The following is a 9,862-nucleotide window of genomic DNA, read 5'->3' as shown; positions in this document are numbered from 1 at the left end:
TAAAACATGTTTGCCTTCCAAGATATCCTCAGTGTTTAGTTGGTAGTAATAGACCCAAATAAAATTGGCTTTTCTCATTTAGGTAACACAAGATATTCTATCATTTTTTTAAACCAAAACTGAAGATATATCTGTTTCAGGCTTCATAATTAGTAGAACAACAGTTTGGTCCCATAAACTGTTCCATCAGTACCCAATTATCCTCACATTAATTTTAAGAAGGATTAAATTTTAGACTGAATAGCTCAAATCTTATACCTGTATCTTATTATAAAAACTCAGATGTGCTCCAGCATTAACCTATGAAATAAGGATTTAATATTGTATTTATTCTGATAACCTGTCATGATTATAGAAATTTGTCATAGGGAAAAAAAATAGAGACATTGTTTAGTAGGGGAAAAATGCTTCCCTAACTTCATGTCAATTCCAGCCTAAAGTCACATAGACAGTCAATTTTACTGAGCCAGGCTTAAAAGTTTGGATATTTTTCATTCGAGAGGAAATTATCTACTGCGGAAATTGAGTCAGGCAAATTCTACCTCAGCCCATGCTAAGAGTCATTTTCCCAGCCTTCCCCATGAGAACTCCACCTGTAATTCATGGATATCAATCCCATAGGGTTACTGGCATCATGGATCATTTACCTACTAGGATTCCTTGATGATCATACCTGGAATCAGACTCAGAATAATATCAATTATATTCCCATGAGTCTAACAGCAAGTTCCAATAATCATAGCTTTATAGCTTTAAGTAGATTGAGTTATTAAGGATCACATATCTGTGATGTAGATGAAAAAAAAGTTCAAGGGCCATAATTTTATATTTCTAAAATAAGCCACATTCTAAGGTCAGCTTTGAAGCGGCTTCCTCCTTCTCAAGTTTCAAGACTTAACACAAACTCAATATAAAATAGAGCTATAAAAAGAATCATTATATTGAGAATACACAATTCACCTGAAAGTTGAGAGGATTTCAATTGTTGCATTATGAGGCCTGAATTGGAAAATGAGTCTTTATCTCTCTTAATATTATTAGATATTTCAAACAATTTTTACAAGTAAAATTCTTCATCCAATGTTGAAAGGTGTGTCACATTTTTCACTAAGTGACATCTCTCACTAAACATTATCACAATGAAAGAATGTTATAGGATGATTTCTTATAAACTACATCACCCATCATTTGTAAGGCTTCGTGGTCTCTATTATTTGTGATTCACATGACAATTCAAAATGATCCCTCACTACAGTCACATGTATAACTTAATAAAAAATCACCAATACGGTTCATCTTCTTTTACCCTTGCCCTTATCAATGAAATTGGCTATGTGAGGAGAAAGGCAGGGACACGGCAGCATTAGCTCTGTTTGATTTCCAGTCATAGGATGCCAAACTATATGACAGGATATCATAGCCACCCTTGGAATTAGCCAGGTGGGAAAATGTCTTATTTACTAAGATAGGGATAGGTCAAGAGAATACTACCTTCATCTTTGCAAGGTCATTCTCCTTTACACAAGCCAGGCACTGCGTTAAGCACTTCACACCTATATGTTTCTCCCAACAAACCTGGGAGATACATGTAAATATTTATTATTCCTTTAGTACATTAAGGACTGATTAGATTCTCTAATTTACTACCATTACGATATTTTCAACCCAATCAATTTTGATTGATAATGACGAGTGGCAACAACTAAACTTCATTTTGCACAGTTTCATTATTTTTAGTTGACTTATATTAAAAAAATTCATGGTTACACTCCCAACTTTCTATTACTGTTTCTTTGTTTCTTTGAGTTACCCAAAGAGCCAAACCAATTCCTTTACATTTTCTAAATTAGTAATCCTTTAGCATAACTATTTAAACCAGAGCAAAGAGTTAATCCTTTCTCTATCGATCAATTAATTAACATGCATTTTATGAAACTGATTTTGTAGTCTTATATTGATTGGGAAGGAAGACATGCAGTAACTATCAAAGGGCACTGCTTTAAAAAAATTCCTAAATCTTTTTTTTTTTATTTCAGAGGGATTAAGACCCTCTCTGAAATCTCCTTTTCAAAACTCCAGAACCCTTTACTTTCAAACCGTGAGTGGCTATAAATGCATAGTTCAAACCAATTTCTTTAAGGGCTTTTGGGCAATAGACAAATAGACTTAAAAACGACTCACTCAGCAGAACAAGTTCCTCATTTTAGGGTATCACAGATTTCAGTAAGCAGGATAACTTTGGAGAAGAAATCATTTATCTCCTTCTCAAAGTTAACTTCTTTTATGCTGGAAAAGCATTTATCCAGTCATTCTGACAATGGCCGGGGGGAATCAGCCAAAGCCCAACAATGGCACAGGAATGGCACAGATATTGGTAAATAATTTGCAAGTTCTGCTTTTCCCTCACAAAATTTCAGCATCTTATGCTTTTATAAGCTATATACTCATTTTAATTTGATCTGCCCTTCAATAAGTCTGAGAGATTTCTCTACTGATGACAAAAATGATTCAATTACTCCTTGTTAAAAGGATTTAAAGGCAAAAAACATCTATTTTAACCCTGCCAAGAGGAAGTTTCAAAATTAGCTAGATGGCTAGCTGGCTGAAAATGAGGAACTAGCAATTCCACCACTGAATCTCTCTAGTCTTAGTAAAACGAAAATAAGAAAAACAAAACAAAACAAAACAGTAGCCCATGTTTAAAAGTTTAAATTATGGCCATATAATTTTTATAAAAATAGATATGAATGCTCTGGAACTTATAAATTTGGACAGATTAGTCACAAATTCAAACAGTCCCTCTTAGCCCAATCAGGGACCCTTCTTAAAGAAAATAAATTTAGGGTAAAGTAAGGCAGAGTTACCAATCTTGAAGAAATTACCTCTGGTTCAGAGAATTTGGGTACAGACAGTAAGGGGGGTCTGATCTCCCAGGGCCAGTGTCCATGGGGGAGCCATTGGTGAAAATTCAACTCAGTGTGCACCTCCTTTTTGGATCTCTTGCAGGGGCCAGCCTAGAAAAGGTTGAGGTCCATGCATCGAAGTCCCATCTTGGGGTGTCAATAATGTGGGAATTAAAATTGTCCAACCTACAATAAAAGAGACTGAGGCAGAGCTCTGAGTTAATGGCACTTTATTAAAGGGTCCATGTTCCCCTCTAATGAAGTGGACCTCAGATCTTTCTCATGATCTGAGATGGCCCCTTCTTCCAGGGCCTTATTTTTATAAGGCTTGATACCAGATCTGATACCTGAACATTCTAAAGAAGCTATACAAAGGAAGAATCCCATTGGTTGATAGATCTTGCTTCATGGGCCAAAAAATGACGCATCAGCTAGAAATGGTATGTCAGTGGAGGGGTCTCCAGTTCAGTGAAGCATGGGACATCTCTACTAAGTGGTCATAAGATGGTCACCAGCTCATATTGGACAAAACAGAACTGTCCGAGATACAAAAATAAGTTGGGGGACTTTCCATGTCATCTGGTCACCTCTGACATGCTGGGCTTGGTCACCATGACAAGGAAAAAAAGAAAGAGTAAAAGGCCTCTAGTTAACTTCTTATGATTAAGCAAGTGAATTTATAAAAAGAAAGAGTAAAAGGCCTCTAGTTAGCTTCTTATGATTAAGCAAGTGAATTTATAATCTGCAGTTCACAGCTTTGGGGCCTATTAGACAGAACTTATAATCACTACCCCTATGGTATCATATCATATTGATTGATACTGATTGGAATAGAGTAGGGGTCCAAATGAATTATTTCTCACATATATTTGTTTTAGGGTGTGTTATCTGTGCTTTTTCCCATTAAAGAAGGAATTCAATTAAGAGATGACTGTCTAAATTACCCAGATAATTAGAAAAAAAAATCATTTGATGGCCTAAAATATCTAATTACATTGACCCCAAATTCAGTACATTTTGATCTGTGCATACCTGTTCTGAAAGTAGCAGTATCTCCTAAAACTGTTACTTAAAAGTAACAGATTCTAATGTTAGGGATTTCATCTCCAAATGGCCCCACTAACTTTGGACCGAGAAAAATTCTCTATTGTGAATGTCAGCTCAGTCAGTATAAGCCAGTCACTGTTACTCTAAACACAAGTGAATCCCATGTTCCAGTGTACTGTTTCTTTTTCATATACATACATACATACACACACACATACATATGTAAGGGTCAGTATGATAATATGATTCTCATTTTCCATGTCCTTCAGTTTCTGTGAGGTGACACTGCACCCATTTCACGGAAAAGAAAATTGAATCCCATACTAGTGTGTGGTGGTGGGGGGAAACTAGACAGATCTGAATTGAGTTGTAACATTCAGATGTCCTAATTCCCAGCTTCTTTGTAAGTAGGCTAATTTTGTTTTCCTTTTTATTTCTTTTCCATGAAGGATAATTACATATGGGGGCAAAGAAAGACCAATGAAAAAGATTTCCTACACATACTAATAAAATGTCACTTAAAAAACCCAAGAACATTAGCAGCCTTTATACTGACATTTTAAGAGGTTAAAAATTTGATGATGGGAGAGCTTTCTTCTTCTTCTTTTTTTAAATAATTAATTTATTTTTAGTTTTCAACATTCACTTCCATAAGATTTTGAGTTTTAAATTTCCTCCCCCTCCCACTCCTCTCCCCTCCCCAAGACTGCTTACAGTCTGATATAGGCTCTACTTATACATTCATTTTAAGCATATTTTCCCATTAGTCATGATGTAAAGAACAATTAGAACCAATAGGAGGAACCAGGAGAATGAAGCAATAAAACAAAACAACAAAGGAAAGGGAGAGCAAATAGTATGCTTCCATCTGCATTCAGACTCCAGAGTTTTTTCTCTGGATATGGATAGCATTTTCCATCCTGAATCTTTCAGAGCTGTCTTAGAGCCTTGAATTACTGAGAAGAGCCAAGTCTATCAAAGTCAGTCATCGCACAGTGTGGCTGTTACTGTGTACAACATTCTCCTGGTTCTGCTCATTTCACTCAGCATCAGTTCATATTGGTCTTTCCAGGTTTTTCTGAAGTCTGCCTGTTCATCATTTCTTATAGCACAATAGTATTCCATTACATTCATATACCACAACTTGCTCGACCATTCCCCAAATGATGGGCATCCCCTCAATTTCCAATTCTTTGCCACTATGATAAGAGCTGCTATAAATATTTTTGTACATGTGAGTCCTTTTCCCATTTTTATGATCTCTTTGGGATACAGCCCTAGAAGTGGTTTTGCTGGGTCAAAGGGTATGCACAATTTTATTGCCCTTTGGGCGTAGTTCCAAATTGAGAACTTTCTTCTTCAGAAAGGTTAATGGGTACAGTGGATGGAGACTGTAGAGACTGGAGGGGCAAACTACTCATAAGTGTTAGCCTGCCTTCAGGTGGGGTAGTTCTAGAGAAGGAGTGGGAGCTAGAGGGTTGGTGGCAGAAATTAACATTAGACTCCAGCAGATCCATGAAGACCCGGAAACATGAGGGACCTAGGAATGGGTGACCAAGATAGCCATGGTGGAACTCTTCTTTTGAAGACCTTTAATGAAGAGGCAGTGTGGTTCAACGGAACCGGAATAACAGGACCCTGGTTCCCATCCTGGCTCTACCCTACCACTTATACCTGCATGACCTTGGGTAAATCACTTAACTTCTTAGGACTCAGTCTCTCCATCCTTAAAATGAGGAGGTATGACCGGTGGTTTCTAGGGTTCCTTCCAACTCCAAATTTATGATCCTATGATTCTTAAATGCCTGTCTTACAGAGAGGACCGTAGATTTGGAGCTGGAAAGGACATCATAGTCCAGCCTCCTTACCTTGCAAATGAGGAAACTGAGGACCCAGAGAGTTTGCCCAGGAAGGAATCACTGCCATAAAATCCGAGAAAAAGGTCCTCTGACTCTAAATCTAATGCACCCCTCAATGAACCAGGGTGTGACATGTGGTAGATTTATTGGCGACAATGTCAAGGTTTCTATCTTTAAGTCCCAAGGGCCCCGTGCTAGGAGCCCTAGGATGGTTAGGAACTCGGAAGCTACGTTGCTCCGAGTTCCGAACTCCATGAACTACAACTCCCAATACGCAACACTGCCCCGTCCTCGACCGGAACGCCACGCCTGTCTCTCGACTAGCAGCGCCAGAACCTCAAATCCCAGAGTTCCTTGCCCGGAACCTTCGCGTTCTCACGGAGCCTCGCTCCCACAGTTAGCCAGTGCGTCGGGGCCGCGCTGGCTCTTGGGAGGTGTAGTTCTTCGGACACTCACTGCGCAACATGGGCGGATGGGTTTGGGGCTCCGGGTGGGGTCGGGGTGAGTGAGCGGGGGAAGCTGGGCACCTTCAGTAATGGAGCAGCGAAGCTGGGCACCTGCAGTAACGAAACGACGAAGCTGAACACCAGGTATCGAGCGTTTGAAGGCCAAGCCTAGCCTGGGGGCATGTGGGTGAGGGGGGACTTCAGGCGACGAGCCAGTAGCAGGGTCAGACACCGGATATAATATCGCTCTAGACCCACCCAAGAGAGGAGGGAGTGGGAAGTGGGGAGTGGACCAACTGCGGGGGAGGGGGGAGCGCGGAGAGGTTGAATCCAAAGAGGGGCGAGGCGGGGGGGACGGGAAAAATCCCTAGCGAGTCCTACCTGGGGAAGGAGGGCACGGAAGAGTAGGGGCAGAGAAGAGCCTTATCTCTAAGCATCCGCTCCAGAGGACCACCTTCCCGTGGCACTGCTGCGGGCCACCGCGCTACTTTGCTGTAGGACCGTTGGAGGTGGCTTGGCACAGGACCAGAGTTCAAATGCCACGTCTGCCACTCAATTGCAGTGTGACCTTGGGCAAGTCAAAGCCTTTCTGGGCCACAGTTTTTTCATTCCTAAAATGAGGGATTGGGGTTCTCCAGTTCGAAATGGATGAGTTTGTGTTCCCCTCAAGCCTCTCATGGGCCCAGGCCCTGGCTTCCCACCACCGGACCTCATATTCCATCGAGTAGAAGTAGATTGGTAAGCCAGCCACCGAGTCCCCGGATCAATAACAGAATGTGGGAGCGAGAAGGGACTTTGGAGTTGTGAGGATCATAGGTTTAAAGCTGGAAGGGACCTTTGCAGCCATTTGGCCCGTCCTATCCATGCAACACACAAACACACACTTATTATACAGGTATGGAAACTGAGTTTGAGCCAAGAGCCAGTAACTCCAATCTGGTTCTCTTTTCACTGTACTACACTGCTAACTTATGCAACACTCCCCCCATCCCCTTTCCCATTTTACAGATGGGGAGACTGAGTGCCACAGAGAGGAGTTGACAGGGGCACACACTAATAATAAAGTCATGTGATTCCATGGAATTACAAGATTTAGAGCTGAAAAGACCTTAGAGTCACATATTCTAACCCTCTCATTTTACAAATAAGGTTCAGAGGTTAAGTGACTTGGCCAGATAGAGTTCATCTGAGACATAGTAGAAGAATTTACAAAATTGGGGAAATGACTTGTCCAAGGTGACACAGATTGTTAAATTCCCTCCTCTCAATCCATGAGCATAAATGGTAAGACTTGCATTTAGGTCCCTTGACTCCAAAACCAAGGTCCATTGTGTACTGGGAAGGATGGGAGATTAAAGCTAAACAATGAAATGAGAGGTGGGGGTTGGAGGAAGGGTAGAGTCCAGGCATTCCAGCGAATGCCTTGCATATGAGAAACCTATTTCCTCTACTCCATCTCCTTTGGCTTTCTAAAAGTAGAAGGTGGCAGGGTTTGTAAAACCCATCTCATTTCCATCTTTTTATGTGGATGTGTGCCATTGGCCATGGGGAGCCATTTTGGACAGAAGGGTTGAGGCCTCTCACCCTAACTAGGGAGAAACTGGGTCCTTGAAGCAAAGAGAGGGCAAGTAGTATGGTTTGATTCTTGAGATGCCTTCAGAGCTTTGCTTCTGTGGTGTCTATGAGGGTGAAGTAGACCATTGGCACTGTTACTGAGTCTCTGCAGAACTCTAGGTGTGGCGGTTCCCTTCTATATTCATATCTTGCAGGTCTAGGACTATGTCTAAGTGGTTTTGTGTATTGACCAGCCCAGTGCCACATGCAGAGAGTTGATTTATTTAGCGATGCCTGATGTTGAAAGGATTGAATGAGGATGTGTTAATTTTGTCTGTAATTGATCTAGATGCTCATTTATTTTTGGCTCCTCTAGGTTGGAAACAGGCTTTTTCAGCAGATGTTACACCGGGGTGTGTTGTGTTTTCAGCTATTTCAGTCTAATCTCATCCTTTTCAGCTTAAGATGCTTTCTTTCTCCTTTTCTGGTGATTCTCTGTTCTATAGCCCAACTTCCCCTGTGCTGAAAGTAGATAAAGTGAATGCAATTCATCCAGCCTTTATTAAGCATCTGCTGAGTGCTAGTCACTGGCTTTAAAAAGCCAAGATGAAATTGTAACTGTTTTAGCTGATGCTACTTGCTACTGAGGAGATGTAACATGAATGAGTTGAAATAGTGAATGAATGAGAAAGGATTTATTTGGCACTTTGTGCCAGATGTAGGGCTAGATCTCCGGAGTCCAAAAACACAAAGATAGTGTTTGGCTTCTTATATTACCCTGGTCATTATTGTTGTTTGTCCTTTCTTCTTGAAGAGAGCCGGCACATCAGAGAGGTGATGCCATGACTTGCAGGTGAATTGGATTTAAGTGAGGGAGGGTTGTACAAAGTCAACAGCCTCACTTTCTCCTTCAGAGCCATCTGGGTTCAGTGGTGAGATACAGATCAGGATGACAGGAGATGACCTTGGATGCAGTGGGAGCCAGTGGGCTTTTTAAGCCAAGTTCTTTAACAGGTCTCAGTTTGACTGAGGCAAAGCCCATTTGGTGATCAAGACTAAATAAGAAATGAGGCAGAGAATGGCCTTATTTCTTATAAAGAAAAATAGATGTGGGAGGGGAAGATCCTCTGAGTTTCTAGGCAGAACAGAAACAATTGCTATTTACATTCACTCTGGGCCAATCAGGGCCAAAACCGTGATTAAGTAGGGCTTGGCCTGGGACCTATTGTTGGCCAATCAATGAGAGCCAGAATGATTTGGGTTTAAGGTATGGTCCTTAAGAAAAAAAATCTAGCCAGTAAACCTCAAGATATCCTTCAGGGTTTCATCGATGAAAATGTACATTCCTTTGGGCAGGGCACCCACAGGTAAAGGTATCAAACCTTAGGTGAGCAGAAAGAAAGTAAAAAAGAAAGAAAGAAAGCACTGTGTTGCCCAACTAGCCAGTCCCATTTGGGTCCCCAGTGGGGCAGTAGGCCTCGTGTTTTGGCCTGGGAAATCACTGGGTGGGGGAGGGGAGGTTCCATTGAAGTCTTTGGGCAATGCTTCCATGGATTTGATTGCTGTTTGGGGGGAGGGGCAATCAGGTGAGGCTTCCTGTTAGAGTTGGTGCCTGAGCTGTTTTTTTAAAGGCTTTCACAAACAAGAGTGAAGGGGTGCATTCCAAACTAGGCAGACCACTTTTGCAAAGACACCGAAAGGGGAAACAGGAAATGGAATGTCATGTTACGTCCCACGTGGAAAACAGCCAGCAGGCCAGTATGGACTAGAGCTGCAAAGATGAATGAGAGCCAGATGACTGACTGTGGAAGAATTTCACTGGCTGACATTTACGTAGAGCTTTTAAAGTTTGCAAAAGGTTTTACGTGAATTATCTCATTGGAGCCTCACAACAACTGATTTGGTCTTTGATTCAGCAAACATTAGATGCAGAGCTTAATGCTAAGTACTGGGGAAGTGTGATGTTTAGATTAGACTCCTTCCCTGTCTTCATGGAGTTTAGGGCCTGCTGAGGAAGGGGTGAAAGACAAGTACAGATGACCAGAATGCATAC

The 9,862-nt window shown here is 41.3% G+C and overlaps 1 protein-coding gene across 3 annotated transcripts in view; it reads left to right on the top strand.

Moving 5' to 3' along the window:
* Positions 1-5,754: 5,754 nt before the first annotated feature.
* SMARCAL1 (SWI/SNF related, matrix associated, actin dependent regulator of chromatin, subfamily a like 1) overlaps positions 5,755-9,862 on the top strand; it is an 84,488-nt gene continuing 80,380 nt past the window's right edge. For 2 of the 3 annotated variants that reach the window (XM_027873563.1, XM_027873562.1), the window contains exon 1: positions 5,755-6,399. The gene's annotated coding sequence lies outside the window, so the exon portion shown is untranslated. Of the gene's footprint in view, positions 6,400-6,858; positions 6,994-9,862 lie in introns of those variants that run through there. The other variant, XM_027873564.1, reaches the window with a different exon arrangement.

Source organism: Vombatus ursinus, unplaced genomic scaffold, assembly GCF_900497805.2.
Source record: "Vombatus ursinus unplaced genomic scaffold, bare-nosed wombat genome assembly UNPS02014802.1, whole genome shotgun sequence".
In the NCBI taxonomy this organism is placed as follows: domain Eukaryota; kingdom Metazoa; phylum Chordata; class Mammalia; order Diprotodontia; family Vombatidae; genus Vombatus; species Vombatus ursinus.
The sequence above is the reverse complement of the archived record's forward strand: the minus strand, read 5'-3'. Positions and strand labels throughout refer to the sequence as shown.